This window comes from Staurois parvus, unplaced genomic scaffold (assembly GCF_062004578.1).
Source record: "Staurois parvus isolate SC_StPar_1 unplaced genomic scaffold, SC_StPar_1.0 ptg000071l, whole genome shotgun sequence".
Classification (NCBI taxonomy): domain Eukaryota; kingdom Metazoa; phylum Chordata; class Amphibia; order Anura; family Ranidae; genus Staurois; species Staurois parvus.
In genome coordinates this window covers 4324930-4342882 of record NW_028317867.1, presented here as the reverse complement: position 1 = coordinate 4342882, position 17953 = coordinate 4324930, and the positions used below count along the sequence as shown (strand labels likewise).

General features: G+C 39.9%; 1 protein-coding gene across 2 annotated transcripts in view; it reads right to left on the bottom strand.

Moving 5' to 3' along the window:
- The window catches only part of CRACD (capping protein inhibiting regulator of actin dynamics), a 229809-nt gene that overhangs the window by 138387 nt on the left and 73469 nt on the right, over positions 1–17953 (bottom strand). For both annotated transcript variants that reach the window (XM_089669279.1, XM_089669278.1), the window contains exon 2: positions 8878–9030. The gene's annotated coding sequence lies outside the window, so the exon portion shown is untranslated. The remainder of the gene's footprint in view (positions 1–8877; positions 9031–17953) is intronic.

The following is a 17953-nucleotide window of genomic DNA, read 5'->3' as shown; positions in this document are numbered from 1 at the left end:
TATCACTCCAATTATAAGTGCTTTACACAGTGATAAGATAACAGCATAGAAAAAATAGAACTACATACATGACTAAAAACAAAGCAATATTGTTCTGCCACCAACACAGGCATGTGACAAGAGAAGATTTCATTTATACTGAATAAGAGCATTTTCCCTGCAAATAATACTAGTCTGTCTTCCACTGAAATGTTTAATGCATGTGTAGAGCACTATCATTGAGTTGCTGTCATTTTGATCATCAGCAAAGTTGTATAAAAATGTTTTTTTTTTATACAGAACTAATATTTTTTTTACAGAACTAATTTTTTTTTTTACAGAACTAATATTTTTCTTAAAAGCATGTGCAAAATAAGGATTTAAGTGGAGTCAAATGGGTTGATTTATCTGCAGACTATATCTTTTAGGATCTTATATACTTTTTAGTGTCATTCTTTTTACAAACCTAGAAGAATGACACTCTGTCTTTAATAGATGATTGTTGATTTTAAGGCACATTTCACATTTTGCAAAAATGTTAACAACATACCCACAATAATAAAAAAAATGTACATTAACTGTTTACAATTTTAGCCTGCAGAGAATTGCAACCATAATCAGTTCACCAACAGTACAATAAACATCCGAGACATCCCATAGTCAGCCCAATCACAGATCTCTTTGAATGGAGAACGTGGCTGTGTGCGCAAAACAGGATGCTGCAGAGAGAGGAATGCAAGGATTCAGGTAAATGGGGTGGTGGTTTGAGGGTAGGTATTGGGGAATGGTACCTTTTTCATGTTATATCCTAAACATGGTAAGAAAGATGGAGTATGTTTTTAAGGGTTTGTTTTGACGTGTGGCAGGCCCTGTCACTCCTCTGAAAATGTTGTCTCCTCACCGCCTATTTTAACCCAAAAAGGCTGTTCACTGCGCTGCATCTGCATGCATTCCACGCAGATGCAGGGTGGCTGCAGAGTGGACCCATACACTTAAATAGCTCACATTCAGTGGCCGTGCTGCCCACCAAATGCAACATGCAGTTTAATTTATATATATATATATATATACACACACACTATATTGCCAAAAGTATTGGACACCACTCCAAATCATTGGATTCACGTAAGGAAAATTCCACGGTCAACTGTTAGTTGTATTATAACAAAGTCGAAGCAACTGGAAACAACAGCAACTCAGCCACAAAGTGGTAGGCCACGTAAAATGACAGAACGGGGTCAGTCCATGCTGAAATGAACAGTGCGTAGAAGTTGCCAACTGTCTGCAGAGCCAATAGCTAAAGACCTCCAAACCTCGTGTGGCATAAAGATCAGCACAACAACAGTGCGTAGGGAGCTTCATGGAATGGGTTTCCATGCCTGAGCAGCTGCATCCAAGCCTTACATCACCAAGTGCAATGCAAAGCGTCAGACAAAGTGGTATAAAGCATGCCACCACTGGACTTTAGAGCATTGGAGATGTGTTCTCTGGAGTGACAAATCACGCTTCTCTGTCTGGCAAACTGATGGATGTGTCTGGGTTTGATGGCTGCCAGAAGAATGGTACATGCCTGACTGCATAGTGCCAAGGATAAAGCGTGGTGAAGGGGGGATTATGGTGTGGGGTTGTTTTTCAAGGGTTGGGCTTGGCCCCTTAGTTCCAAGGGACTTAAGGCGTCAGTATACCAAGACATTTTGAACAATTTCTTTGTGGGAACAGTTTGGGGATGACCCCTTTTTGTTCCAACATGACTGCGCACCAGTGCACAAAGGTACATAAAAACATGGATGAGTGAGTTTGGGGTTGAGGAACTTGAATGGCTTGCACAGAGTACTGACAACAACCCAATAGAACACCCTTGGGATGAATTAGATTGGAGACTGCGAGCCAGGCCTTCTCGTCCAACATCAGTGCCTGACCTCACAAATGCACTTCTGGAAGAATGGTCAAACATTCCCATAGACACACTCCTAAACCTTGTGGACAGCCTTCCCAGAAGAGGTGAAGCTGTTATAGCTGCAAAGGGTGGGCCAACTTAACATTGAACCGTACGGACTAAGACTGGGATGTCATTAAAGTTCATGTGTGTATAAGGGCATGTGTATATATACACTATATTGCCAAAAGTATTGGGACGCCTGCCTTTAGACGCACATAAACTTTAATGGCATCCCAGTCTTAGTCCGTAGGGTTCAATCTTGAAATTTTTATTTATTTTTTTATATTTCTAATGGAGGTGATCAGTGACTTAAAATGGGACTGCGATAGTGTGGCGGGCTATTACTAACTGACCCTAAGGGGAAATGACTAACTGCCACTGACATCAGTAGTGACATTTATACAGTGATCAGTGATAATACACTGTCACTGTACTAATGACACTGACTGGGAAGGGGTTAACTTCTAGGGTGATCAAAGGGTTAAACATGTGCCTAACAATATGTGCTGCTTTTACTAAGACATCTCTTTGTTTCTCATCCATGTGAAACAGAAAGATTCTTCCCTCTGTACAGAGCCCTGTGTTGATTGTCAACACAGGGCTTTGGGTTGTGATAGGACACAGTGGATCAGCAGGACCTGGCCATGAATCACTGGCCATGACCTGCTGACAGACTTCCACTATAAAAAATGACAGCGGGTGTCAGCAGGATGGGGGGGGCACAACAAGGAAGTGGGCAGCAATATACATTGCTGCGCCTGCGCGAGCCACCCGTCCACATTGGTTAAAACCTCTCTCAGGTTTTTATTGCTCTCTGCTTCTCTGCTGTGGAGATTCACTCACATAAATGGTCAAGTTGCTTAACCCAACCCTACTCCATCAAAAACTAAAAAAAAATATACAGTTGTGTTCAAAATAATAGCAGTGTGTTGAAAAAAAGTGAATAAAGCTCAAAATCCTTCTAATAGATTTTATTTCCATACACACAAATGCATTGGGAACACTACACATTCTATTCCAAATCAAACCATGAAGAAAAATATATCAAATTTGTGTTGTTCCTCTAAACAAATTGAAGAAAAGTGAATATTAGACTGTTCAAAAAAATAGCAGTGTTTGTATTCTTCTTTACAAACTCAAACATTCACTATATAAACTGAAAAATGTTTGAAGATTTTGCTTTCCTTTGAATCACTTAATAATATTTAGTTGTATAAGCACTTTTCTGAGAACTGCTGTACATCTGTGTTGCATAGAGTCAACCAACTTCTGGCACCTGTGAACAGGTATTCCAGCCCAGGATGGTTGGACTACATTCCACAGTTCTTCTCTATTTCTTGGTTTTGCCTCAGAAACTGCATTTTTGATGTCACCCCACAAGTTTTCTATTGGATTAAGATCCGGGGATTGGGCTGGCCACTCCATAACGTCAATCTTGTTGGTCTGGAACCAAGATGTTACATGTTTACTGGTGTGTTTGGGGTCGTTGTCTTGTTGGAACACCCATTTCAAGGGCATTTCCTCGTCAGCATAAGGCAGCATGACCTCTTCAAGTATTCTGATGTATTCAAACTGATCCATGATCCCTGGTATGCGATAAATAGGCCCAACACCATAGTATGAGAAACATCCCCATATCATGATGCTTGCGCAACCATGCTTCACTGTCTTCACAGTGTACTGTGGCTTGAATTCAGTGTTTGGGGGTCGTCTGACAAACTGTCTCCGGCCACTAGACCCAAAAAGAACAATCTTACTTTCATCAGTCCACAAAATGTTGCGCCATTTCTCTTTAGGCCAGTCAATGTGCTCTTTAGCAAATTGTAACCTCTTCAGCACATGTTTTTTTTTCAACAGTGGGACTTTGCGGGGGCTTCTTGCAGATAGCTTGGCTTCACATAGGCGTCTTCTAATTGTAACAGTACTCACAGGTAACTTTAAACCTTCTTTGATCTTCCTGGAGCTGATTGTTGGCTTAGTCCTTGCCATTTTGGCTATTCTTCTATCAATTTGAATGGTAGTTTTTCGCTTTCTTCCACGTCTTTCAGGTTTTGGTTGCCATTTTAATGCATTTGCGATCATTTTAGCTGAACAGCCTATCATTTTCTGCACTTCTTTATATGTTTTCCCCTCTCCAATCAACCTTTTAATCAAGGTACGCTGTTCTTCTGAACAATGTCTGGAACGACCCATTTTCCTCAGAATTTCAGAGAGAAATGCACTGTAACCAGCATGTACAACATTTGCTGCCTTCCTTCCTTCCTTAAATAAGGGCAATAATTGCCACCTGTTTTTCAAAGAATGAATGACCTCACTAATAGAACTCCACACTGCTATTATTTTGAACATGCCCCTTTCAATTAGTGATTCAATTACACAGAATCAGCAGCATGCATGTCATGACTGTTGGGTCTGTTGGATTTCTATTACTCTACTACACCTGCTAGTAAATTATTTGCCATGTAGAAATATCATTTCTACCAAAAACAGTGATTGATCAGTTAGTGATGTCTGACTGCTATTATTTTGAACACAACTGTATAGATATTATTTTAAGTGCAACTAATATAAGTCCATTGAAGCCCAGTAGATCTTTTCAATTAAATCAGCTAAATATACAATATTCCGGTATACAAGGTATACAAAGTATTACAGTTTCTTTTTTAAGAAATGGCCCCTGCCACTATACAAAGCAACCAAGTTGTCTGGGTGGAAGCAGTGGTCTCTATGCAGAGGAATCAGAGCTAGAGTTCTATGAGCAGTAATGCTGATGTTCCATAGTGATTGGAGAGCTCTAGCTATGACTCAGCATGGGATTGTTGGACTTCTGCAAAGAAACTACTGTTCCCAAACAGAAAGCAGGTATCTCTCATTACAACAGGCCTGTAGGAGCGAGGCTTTTTAAATAAAACATACTGTAAGACTTTGGACACCTTTTATTTTGATGCACCTAGAATGTATTTCGTTAATTTATTCACTTAGCCATTAATCGGTCCTAATATAATACTTTTGTAATCTTTCATGCAGCAGAACCCAGCAATCTGAGTCAGTAAGGTTCTGACACATGCATATGTACCAAAAAATGCCGAGTACATTATTATCCTCTTTCAGGAGAAATGCTCAACTGATTTATAAGATATAACCAAGCAGTATAACTTTACTTATTCAATTTGTGGTGCCAAAGAATCAGATCAAATTCCACAGCTAAAGATTTCATAGCCTTGTTTAGCATCACCCACATTACACAATTTTCAGTGAGAAATAACGTTTTCTAAGGGTCAACTCATGGGCTGCAAATATGAGAACAGGTATATACAGTCAGGTCCATAAATATTGGGACATCGACACAATTCTAACATTTTTGGCTCTATACACCACCAGAATGGATTTGAAATGAAACAAACAAGATGTGCTTTAACTGCAGACTGTCAGCTTTAATTTGAGGGTATTTACATCCAAATCAGGTGAACGGTGTAGGAATGACAACACTTTGCATATGTGCCTCCCACTTGACAAGGGACCAAAAGTAATGGGACAGAATAATAATCATAAATCAAACTTTCACTTTTTAATACTTGGTTGCAAATCCTTTGCAGTCAATTACAGCCTGAAGTCTGGAACGCATAGACATCACCAGACGCTGGGTTTCATCCCTGGTGATGCTCTGCCAGGCCTCTACTGCAACTGTCTTCAGTTCTTGCTTGTTCTTGGGGCATTTTCCCTTCAGTTTTGTCTTCAGCAAGTGAAATGCATGCTCAATCGGATTCAGGTCAGGTGACTGACTTGGCCATTGCATAACATTCCACTTCTTTCCCTTAAAAAACTCTTTGGTTGCTTTTGCAGTCTGCTTTGGGTCATTGTCCATCTGCACTGTGAAGCGGCGTCCAATGAGTTGTGAAGCATTTGGCTGAATATGAGTAGATAATATTGCCCGAAACACTTCAGAATTCATCCTGCTGCTTTTGTCAGCAGTCACATCATCAATAAATACAAGAGAACCAGTCCCATTGGCAGGCATACATGCCCACGCCATGACACTACCACCACCATGCTTCACTGATGAGGTGGTATGCTTAGGATCATGAGCAGTTTCTTTCCTTCTCCATACTCTTCTCTTTCCATCACTCTGGTACAAGTTGATCTTGGTCTCATCTGTCCATAGGATGTTGTTCCAGAACTGTGAAGGCTTTTTTACATGTCGTTTGGCAAACTCTAATCTGGCCTTCCTGTTTTTGAGGCTCACCAATGGTTTCCATCTTGTGGTGAACCCTCTGTATTCACTCTGGTGAAGTCTTCTCTTGATTGTTGACTTTGACACATATACACCTACCTCCTTGAGAGTGTTCTTGATCTGGCCAACTGTTGTGAAGGGTGTTTTCTTCACCAGGGAAAGAATTCTTTGGTCATCCACCACAGTTGTTTTCCGTGGTCTTCCAGGTTTTTTGGTGTTGCTGAGCTCACCGGTGCGTTCCTTCTTTTTAAGAATGTTCCAAAGAGTTGTTTTGGCCACGCCTAATGTTTTTGCTATCTCTCTGATGGGTTTGTTTTGTTTTTTCAGCCTAATGATGGCTTGCTTCACTGATAGTGACAGCTCTTTGGATCTCATCTTGAGAGTTGACAGCAACAGATTCCAAATGCAAATAGCACACTTGAAATGAACTCCGGACCTTTTATCTGCTCATTGTAATTGGGATAATGAGGGAATAACACACACCTGGCCATGGAACAGCTGATAAGCCAATTGTCCCATTACTTTTGGTCCCTTAAAAAGTGAGAGGCACATATGCAAACTGTTGTAATTCCTACACCGTTCACCTAATTTGGATGTAAATACCCTCAAATTAAAGCTGACAGTCTGCAGTTAAAGCACATCTTGTTTGTTTCATTTCAAATCCATTGTGGTGGTGTATAAAGCCAAAAATGTTAGAATTGTGTTGTTGTCCCAATATTTATGGACCTGACTGTATTTCTTCCAGGTGTGAGTATGCTCATCAGAATAGTTTGCATGTATTATAATGCAGGCCATAGACTGTTCATTTATCGGCCGATTTTTTGTCTGAAAGCATAATTGGACGATTTTCGCACTGTTAGTGTTCCAATGGCATCGGACGATTTTCGTGGTTCCTCCTCATTTCTTTTATTGGTCATGCTGGAAAATTTGCAAAAAACGGCCGATTTTCGCAATCATTGGTGGCGCCAGAACGACCAATGTTTCATTTTTCAGACGAAAAATCGGCTGATAAACGAACCGTCTATGGCCTGCATAACTGATGGCACTAACTACACTGGTATTCTGATTCTGACTGATTCAACCTCAAGTTAAATTTACCTTTCCTTGTTCCTCCCTACCCCCCTCCCCCACATCAGAACTATAAAAATTAACACAGCTTAGACTGTTGGTTATACTGTGGGCAAAATAAGTATTTAATAGTTTTTCCCTGTGTCATTCCATTTTATTACACATAACCTAATTTATGAACTTATTTGTTTTGGTTTTTTCATATGTATGGATTGTGTGGGTTGTTACCGACATGTGGTGACAATTTCATGTCAATAGCACCTTTAAAAATATATTTACTAAGAAAAATGGTGACGTGTTCAATACTTATTATACCCATTGTGTGTGTGTGTATGTATATATATATATATATATATATATATATATATATATATACACACACATACATACACAGTATAGTTACATAGTTAGTCTGGCTGAAAAAAGAAAAAAGTTCATCCAGTTCAACCATTACATAAAAAAAAAATTATAATTCTTCACCCACAGTCGATCCAGAGGAAGGCAAAAAAAAACAGCAAAGCATGATCCAATTTGCTCCTGCAGGGAAAAAAATTCATTCCTGATCCCCCGAGAGGCAATCAGATATTCCCTGGATCAATGTTACCTATAAATGTTAGTATCCAGTTATATTCTGTGTATCCAAGAAAGAATCCAGACCTTTTTTGAAGCAATCCACTGAGCTGGCAAGAACCAACTCTTAAGGGAGTTTATTCCACATTTTCACAGCTCTCACTGTGAAGAAACCTTTCCATGTTTGGAATATCTTGTGAGGCATTGGCTTGCAGGGTTGTGAATGGTGTATACGAGTCACATAGGATCCTTATTACACATAGTGAGGGATTCCTGGGTTTGTAACTATTTTGGAGAAAACAAACGTTTTACTTTTTCAAAACTTAATAAGTTCTGGTCTGGGCCCTGAAGCCCAGAGGCCTTTTAGAGGCTGACAGAGACTCAATGGAGTTGATTTACTAAAGGCAAATAATCAGTTCACTTTGCAAAGGAAGTTGCACTTTGCAGGGGAATTTTCTCCAGAACTTAGTGAACTTTGCCAAGAATATTCAATCACATGCAAGGAAAAAAAAATGCAGTTTTGCTTGCATATGATTGGTTGATGGTAGTCAGCAGAAGTTCATCTTATTCATTAAGCTCTGTTATAAATTTCCCTGCAAAGTGCAACTTCCCTTGCATAGTGAACAATCAATATATCTTTAGTAAATCAACCGCAACGATACTCTCTCACTCTGTAAGGAGATGAAAGGCTGACTACTGACAGAATACTAAAAAGTTAAATAAACCATTTTCTTTTTTGGGGAAACCATAAGGGGACATTGTTTTAAAGTGACGTAGACATAAACTGGTTGAATAGTGTGAATAAGGCTGCTTTTCTTGTTAACAGCTTCATCAGCATTGACTAGCAAAGCATAAGGAAAATGTTTAAATCAAAAGGGCACCTGGCTGCTTGACAACAGACCTAACACATTAAGCAATACACATTCACAATAAAACCACATTACCTTGGGAACCTCATTTCAATATAGGCAACTCAACAAAGAAAAAAAAGCTTGAAAAGAAATGGATTACAGAAAACCTGTCTCTTTATCAACCCAGTAAAGTTTCAAGTCACATTTGAACTGGCAATCTTCCCCATGCACTTACTCACCCTAGGTTGAAGACCTTGTCAGTGTTTTGGTAATCTGCGGCTTGCTGCGTCTGGGAACTCTCACCACTTGCCAAATTGCTGTTATATTGCAGGACGCATATTAGCAGAGAGAGTTGCATGGCAAGATCGACATCACATCTCTTGGTAATGGTTCTGGAAAATGATAAAGGAGGATTAATCATAGATCCTCCTTCTGTATGATCCTTCAATACAGTACAGCTATACACAGCATCTCAGTATTAGTCATTTCTTCACTTTATAGGAATTCAACTTACATAACACTGCCAAATGCACACGAATGGGGGTCATTTTTGGACATGGAGCAGGTTTCTTTTTTGTGCATGAGAAACCTTTCATGTATGTATTTGATTTCTATTATGTGTTGTAGAATAAATGTTATGTTTAATAGGATGAATATTACAGCAAAAGAGGGAACAGGAAATCTCTGACATATATGACATAGAACATTACTATTAAAACAGTATTAAACCCATAAACAAAAATGTATCCCATTGAAGCTCACCAATTCTTAGATGTGGTGGCTGCATTAGCTTTCTTTTTTTAGGCGTTTTCCCTTTATTTTCACCTGGTGATCCAGGCAGTAAGTCTGTTATTTTTCAGCTTCCTTTAACAGACCAAGCTGTCCAAACAAAGCAACAGTTAGACGGTTGAGACTAACCATTTAACATTTATTCATTCATTTATGTAAAACCTTTATCCCAAAAAGGAAAAAAATGCTGCTTCAGCCTCTTATAAACTGTAAGCTACAGTTTAGCTTCAATTTGTTAGCCAAGTCCATTTAAATCTGCTAGTCTAACACTATCCTCGCCCTGCTCGTCAATGCTGTCTGCTTTACTACGTCATCCAGAACGCAGACACTGTAAAGCAGGCCATACATTAAGCAATTTTTGGCTTTGAAAAAATTACTCGATTCCCGCATCAACACATTCAGTGTTGATGGGGGAATTCCTCCCATGTTTTTGTATTCTGACAGCGGTAGGTTTCCCATCCATCAAAATACAATAACAAAAGGCATCTGAAAGGTGCTGGGACTTTGATATTAATTTATACAAAATGGTGAGAGGGGGGAAAACATTTGAAGAGCTCACTGGATCAAATTAGGTTGCTCACACCAGACAAGGCTACCTTCCAGAGCGTACCCTAGCAGTATCCCAGCAGTTCAAATTCATTTATTGGTATTGTGCTAAAAGACAGCCAACATGTCTTGGGGGGTCAAAGGAACTCTCCCTTCACCAGGGCTTCAGTTAAAATTGAGACCCTTTAAAGGTCCTGTGTGAATCTGTGTAGGGAAGCTAATTGCTGGGTTAGAAGAATTTCTGGCCAGCAGTATCTGCATGAGCAATGTATGCATGGTTTTTTTCTCGTCAGAATACAATGATCACTGCCAGCCGTTATAGCCGCCAGCAATGATTGAACGAAAAAACCCGACATGCTGGTTGTACTGAAGTTGATCAATGCTTATACAAGGATCGAAATTTACCCGGTTCCTGCTGGTGTTACTGACCAGATCACCAGGTGAAATAAAGGAAGAAAATACTTAAAAATGAAAACTATTGCAGCCACATCTAAGGATTGGTGAGCTGTAATATAATACATTTTTGGTTTTGGGTTTAATACTTCTTCAAGTCCACTGCAAAGGAAACAACACTACTGAAGAAATTATGAGATATGTATCCAGTGAAGACCTCAATAAGTGCTGTACATCCTTAAAATCCAACTTCGAGCTCAGGATCTACTTTTAGACGAGTAATAGATGTTCTTCATGCCACCCTAAATAATTAAAATAGATTCCCACATACTCCTCTGTTTTAGAAAAGGAACAATGCTACATATACAGTATGGTGGACATGGCAGAGAGTGCAAATACCTTTGGACCAGACTGTACAAGCTCCTTAAGAGAAGTATGGTAATATAAAAAAAAACATTTACACTCACCCAAATTTACCTCCTGATAGGGAAAATAACAGACCTTTGAACCAGCCACTTTCTTGCTTCACTAGACAGACCTGTCCGCTACCAAATACAAATGTTCCCTCACTTTACAATTACTGAACACAGCAAAAACACTCATTCCCAGAACAAAGTGCACTCCTGTGATATGTAGGAGAATTTGCACCAAAAGATCTTTGGCCCTACTTCTTTAATTCTATCCTCTGTTGTAACCTTCATTAAAGTGAAACTAAACTTAAAATCGTTTTTTTAACATTCTTTATTTAAACAGCTTTTTTAGAGTACAAACGTATACAAAAATAAGACACATGAGTGGATGCCAGAAGATAAGACAATGAGCCAGGTGCGGACCAATTACATAGAGATTCAAATTATCAGTTTCAAAAACAGCAAAGTATAGCACACTGGTCAAGTTGGTACAAACAGATCAATCTATTGTCATAAACAAATAGCAGTAGCATCCAAGAAAGGGAAAAAGAAAAGGTAAGGAGAGGGAGAAAAAAAATGGGGGGGGGATGAAGAGAAGGAAGAAGAGAGGTGTAAAAGGAGAATGACATAGGGATTAAAATAGTTTTTTACCCTAATGCATTGCTTGCATTAAGGTAACAAACGGTTTTAAGTGCTCCCCCTTCCCTGTGTGAAGAGAAGAGATCTGCGCATGGCTGCATCTCATCACCCCTCTCTTCCTCTTCACACTGGGACTTGAAAAGCAGCAGAAGCCATTGGCTCTTGCTGCTGTCAATCAAGTGCGGTGAAGAGGAAGTGGGGGAGAGGTGCCAAGTCCTGCTGTGTGTGTCTATGAAGCGTGGCTCCGTAGACTCACAGGTTGAAAGCAAGCACGCAGCATTTGTCCCCATAGCAAACAGCTTGTTGTGGGGACACACAAAGAAGAGGAGGAGCCAGGATCACCAGAGGGGACCCAAGAAGAGGAGAATCAGGGTCACTCTATGCAATACCACTGCACAAGAGTAGGTGAGTATAACATGTTTGTTTTTTTAATCAGAAAATTTTTTTTGCCTTTAGTAATACTAGTCTTTGAACAGACTAGTCTATAATTTACCAAAAAAAGAATGTAAAAATCTCTATTGTGTTTTATTTTAACAAAACATTTGCTAAATAGTGGAAATTTTTAAATGGACAGAAAAGTTATTCCACTTTCCTTTTTGTCCCATTTCCATTCTCTCGTTTTTTTTCTGATCTTCATTTTCTCTTACTTTTCTTATTGTCTTCTAAACCCTGCTGTCGTTTTTACCTGTTCACAGCTCCCTCTCTACTTTTCTCCACTAAGCTGTAGCAGCAGTAGCTACTTGGAGCTTCATAATTTGTCAGTGTCGTTATGCAGAGTTTAACTGCTATAAATTGCAAATGCTAAAGGTTAATTTGAACTTAATAAACTCTTTAATTCCAAAATAAAGTCTTTGTACAAAAATGCTTTCATCTTACAAGATGTGACAGAAGATTAAAAATGAATAATTTATTGCTCATGGAACCAATGAGAACCAATTTTGCACGTATAGTTTAGCGAAAGAAAAGTAATCTGTTTTGTTACTATTAACACACATTTCCTTCTTCCAGTTACTCAAACCCAACATCTACTGAATGAAAACAGGGTATACCGGTCACTGCTTTGTTTAGTATTAGCCTAAAACAGTGGTCTCCAAACTGTGGCCCGTGGGCTGGATGCGGCCCTTTGCTTGCCATTATCCAGTCCTTGGGGCACTATTCCTCCCACTTATACATGGAACTATTACTTTCACTAATACCAACAGTGAAACACCATTGCTCCCACTGACACCGACTAGGAGTCCCTATTCCTCCAACTGAAACAAACAGTGAGGCACTATTCCTCCCACTGACACCAATAATGGGTCACTATTCCGCCTCCTAATGACCACAGGTGACATGTATTTTTTTTTTCCCATCAATCACCAAGTCTGAGGCATTGTTTGCTCCCACTGACACCAGGACAGTTTCTACTCCTGCTAACTGCAGCTCGAACCCCCCGAAGTCTGATGGACAGTAAACTGCCTCTTTTGTAAGAAAGCAAGGAACATCCATCCTATTAAACATGACAAATGTCTTCCCTGGTGAAATTCATATTCACTGTATTGTTCATAAAATGTATTTTGTGACATTTACAAAAATCACATAAGAGGTCTCTGATCATGTCCAGTTGGTAAACTCAGGAATGAATAAACATAAAAGCAATTGTATATGGAGATACATAATGTGCCTTTCCCTTTCTCTGTGAGTAGGAGCTGAAATTATAGAGCTATTATTATCAATATTGTAGGAGTTATGCATTTCTGCATCCTGAAATAGATGTGTCTTTTATTTCCTGCAAGTAAATATCCATCAGGGTAGAGAATTGCTGGACTATGTATAGTTCTATCTAACAAGGGAAATAATTGACTGGAGCTACATGCTGTTGTTCTCAAGAAGTATTCAATAGCCAATCTGCAAGAAAACTTTGTACCCCGCTGCAGTTCTTTGTAGCATAAAGCACCTGAACACCAGTGTTGCCTTAATGATTCAGTGTCCTAAATTAATACATTTCATTTTTAGCCTGTATATAACAGGCACTGACAGCAATATAGGATCCCGTGTACAATAAACTTATAAACCATTGCTGCAATTTTCTGCTCCTTTTTAATTTGTATTGGGAATATGACAAGGATTCAGAGAAATAGAAAACAGACGTAATGGCCTGACTTTCTGGCATCGAAACATATGGTAAGTAAATTAGTAAAAACACAATGACAAGAGTTCCATCCAAACATAAAATCATGTTACTCCACCAGTGGGAGAGTGTACTGATAGGCTACTCACTCAGTTGAACAACATACAAGCGGGTGAAGCATGGATAATACCTGCCCTTAGAAGCCATACCATATGGCCAGGGTAATGGCTGGGCATATGTTACGGATAAATCTAGGCTTATATGCCAAAGGAACAAAGCAGGGCGGCAGATTAGTGAACAGTAAAATCACAAAAAACTTTCTTCCAATCTCCCGTACTTGTAAAGGAACCTGTGTACTGCTCCAATGGTCAGATTGGAAATGCAGATATAGCTTTCAGCGATCTGTGATTCCAGCAGCTACCACTGGTTTGTTCAGATCACTGGAAGCTGTATTTGCAATTCCACTCCGACCATTGGAGCAGTACACAGTTTGTGACGTTAGTGATTTTACTGTACACTAATCTGGTGCCCTGCTTGTTCCTTTTGCATGCCTACGAAGGGAATCCCCAGATCCATGAGCCAGGAGCTGTTGTCCATGTGTGCTTTTCTAATTCATCCTAACTGCCTATCCATTTCATTCACTTTATGGACTTATATTTCCTATTGTACTTTTGAGTGCTGATGTGCTTGTGTTCAACACAAATCTGTTTGTAAATTTAGGCCTATAACCTACAAACAATAACTTACAGCTTAGATAATAAAGATAGAAATTGAGCAATATAACTGTAATACTAAACAAAGAACATGGTGTACCAGGTGTGTTCACCAAGGGGGGAAGGCAGCCTGGTAGGGACTTCTGTAGATAGGAGCTTTAGTTTTCCCAAGGTATTCAATAGGTTGGCCTTTGCATACCATTCTGTAAACTGGAATTAGACCATGCGTTGGGCTATCTGAGAGTCAGAGAATGAATGCTCAATAAAGGCTTTACAGTACACAAAAATCACTTTGTGGGGGTTAGTTCTGGATCATGGTATCCAGTTCTTCCAGAGGGAGCAGTGCTTTAAGTTTCTGTTCCACATTTCTGTTCATGTAATTTTATAAAGGGTTTTGAAGTATCCACTGGGCTCAACTGGAAATGATTAAAATGGGTTTGCTCAACAGTAGAAAAAAACTGTGTCTTAGACATGTAGTATGCAGGGGTGGACTGACCATTTGGAAACTCGGGCACTGCCCGAGGGCCCAGGGTCAGTAGGGGGCCCCATGAGATGCCCCTGGTACCTTTTTCATTGGCTTTTTTGAGTTTGGGCAAGGACACAGGGGCCCCATGATCCCCTATTGTCCGGGGGCCCCATGAGTTGTCAATCCAACCCTGGTAGTATGCCCTATAATTCCATAGACACAGCTATGTTTGCATTTCCTGTATAGCAGCAAATATGTTAAACCTGTCTTACAAGTATGAAATTATAGAGGAACAAAATTAGCAAGAAGTACTTCAGAATTTAGAAATTAATTTGACTTATGGTATGCACACATGACAGTGCTAGCATTTGATTCATTTATCACAGCGGCTGTTTGGTGACCTCTCAGCCACCTTAACCACTTGCCCTCCAGAGGATTCACCCCCCTTCCTGTCCAAGCCATTTTTTGTGATACGGCGCTGCATTACTCTGACAATTGCGCAGTCATGCAATCTGCACCCATATGAAATGTATGTCCTTTTTTCCCCATGAATTGAGCTTTCTTTTGGTGGTATTTGATTGTGTGTGTGTTTTTTTATTTTTTGCACTATAAAAAAAAAAAAAAAAATGAAAATTTTGAGAAAAAAAAAACAATATTTTTGACTTTTTGCTAGTAAACATGTCCAGTAAAAAAATATAAAAAATCAAATGTCTTCAATAAATTTAGGTCAAAATGTATTTGCTAAAAAAAATTCCAATACGTGTAAATTAATTGGTTTACATGAAAGTTATAGTGTTTACAAATGGCGGTATAAATACTTTGATTTTTTAAATTTTTACTAGTAATGGCGGTGATCAGCGACTTATAGCAGGACTGCAGTGGGCATTCTGACACTGGGGGGAACTGACTTGGTGTCACTGACATCCCCAGTGAGACCAATACAGTGATCAGTGCTAAAAAAACCACTGATACTGTACTAGTGGCACTGGGCAGAAAGGGGTTAACATGATGGATGATCAAAGAGTTAACTGTGTGCAGTTTCACTATGTGCTGTGTCCGAATGCTTCACTGTAAGCACACTGCTTTGCGTGGCTGTGCTGTGCACAGCCATCCAAATTAGTGTGCACGAGCTGACAGGGAGGAGAACCGTTTTGTTTACAAACAGTTCTCCTCCCCGTTGGAGATGCTCGCCAATCACCAGGCGCCGGTGCGTAATCACAGGCCGGGACCCGGTGATTGACAGCTGCAGCCTTGAATGGCAGCATGGGTAGGGCGCACGTACCCTCTACCCGGAAATGAACAATTACATATATATATATACGTGATTTTGCGCACCCGTGTTGCCCTGTAGCAGTATTTGTGCTATAGGGCTGTCAGGAAGCGGTTAACTGGCTGATTTGTCATCCTTCACCTTCTGGGCTGCATACATACCTGAGCAGAATGATTTTCAGGCATTTTTGCAAGTGTATACAAAAGTTTTGCAAGTGTATTATGAGCATTTTGCATGTGTATTCAAGCTTCAGGCATTTTTGTTTTAGACAATAGAAAGCACTAGGGGGAGGAGATCTGCTGTTTGACCCAAACACATGCAACAGAACACTTGTAAAAGCGCTTTCATCCATTCCCATTAAAGGCTATGGGGCCCAAAACACTCTAATCTTTCTAAAATGAAGCTCATGTGCTTTTTGAGCAACAGGCATTTTGCTACAGGTGACAAAATGCTAAGATGTGAATAGGGGCCATTGAAATGAATAGGATATTGCTTGTTTAGCATCTTGGAGCTTCGAGCTACAAAACTCTCAGGTGTGAATGGGGCCCAAATTTCGGTGAAGACTATATATACGGTAGTAATATGCTAGAAGGGCTGCCGGAAGAATACACCTTTGTTAGAGCAAATTTAGGTTCTAAAGCTTTAGAATGGGGTGGGACTGGGCCTGGTTGTGTCTCCAGTCAGATGGAGACATCCTAGAGACAGAATAATGGAATGTGGATGAAGACGACCATTAAGCAGTTGAGTTTACACAACTGTGCTCATCTACCTGAGCACTCTTGAAGAAGCTAAAAGTTTAACCTCTCAACTTTAACTAATGGAGTCTGAGTCCTGTTAAAACAAGGTAATCTCAACAGTTGTATTGAGAGACTGAATCAAGAATTTTTATTCTTCTCAGGCACATGGAGATATATGCTGCACGCTTTGGATCATCAAGCCAGCAGTATTGTGACCAGCTGCTGCATATTTACTTGACACACACAGCTGTTGCCCATTTAAATTAATCAATACAGTATATTTAATTAAGAGTATAAATCTGTACTGCAGGATGCGTTCTAAAAAATGATAATAATACCAGGGTAATACATGGGTCAAACATAACAGCTCACTGCCAATACAAATCCTATGCAAAATGACTGTCTAGACTACTGTGGTGCCTGTTATCAGACTACAGCCCCAGAACTAGGAGCCATACCACCTAAAAATTAAAAGTTCAGCATCACAGTTTAGAATATATTTGAAGACGATGATCAATAACTAGCCAGCTGGTGTGGTAGGGGGCTGGCAACACGCAGAACTAAAATAGTTGTCATAGCTTTACATCACCAGCAAGCTGCTGCTTGAAAACCTGTATACGAACAGCCCTATCAGTCTAACTTGAAGGGGGCACCAGGTACATGGCATTCTGTTTTTTTGACTTGCATAGCACATACACACTCCATTCACTCCTGATCTACACTTATTTGGAAATTCTGAGCATGGCTTTAGTCAGGTTACAGGCCTGGTGGTTATAACCTTACCCCACTTAGCTCCTACAACTCACAATACATTAGCATGATGGTCAATGGGAAGAAAGTTCTTTACATTTGTGATCATTGGACAGAATCCATGCTTACAGATAGCTAAAAGATCATTTGTGTCAATGGTTACTCATATGAGTGGAATAGGTTGTTCATTGCTCAAGGAACCCCTGGCAACCTCTGGAGAAACTCTAGGGTTCAATGGAACCCAGGTTGAAAAAGGCAGTTGTGGAGCTGGCCTCAGGGGAGAGGAGAGATCCTGGGCAGGGACGTCACCCATTGGCTTACTATGGGGCATCCATTGTTGGCTGTCAATCCTCTCCCCTGAAGCTGCCACTGGGAGCCGATCAGAGCACCCTAAGAATAGGCAAGTATAAGCATCTTCCTTCTAAAGGGTAGTTACAATAGGAGTTAGGAGGGGTGGGAACCGTTTTAAGCTTAGTTAGTTACAGCCCG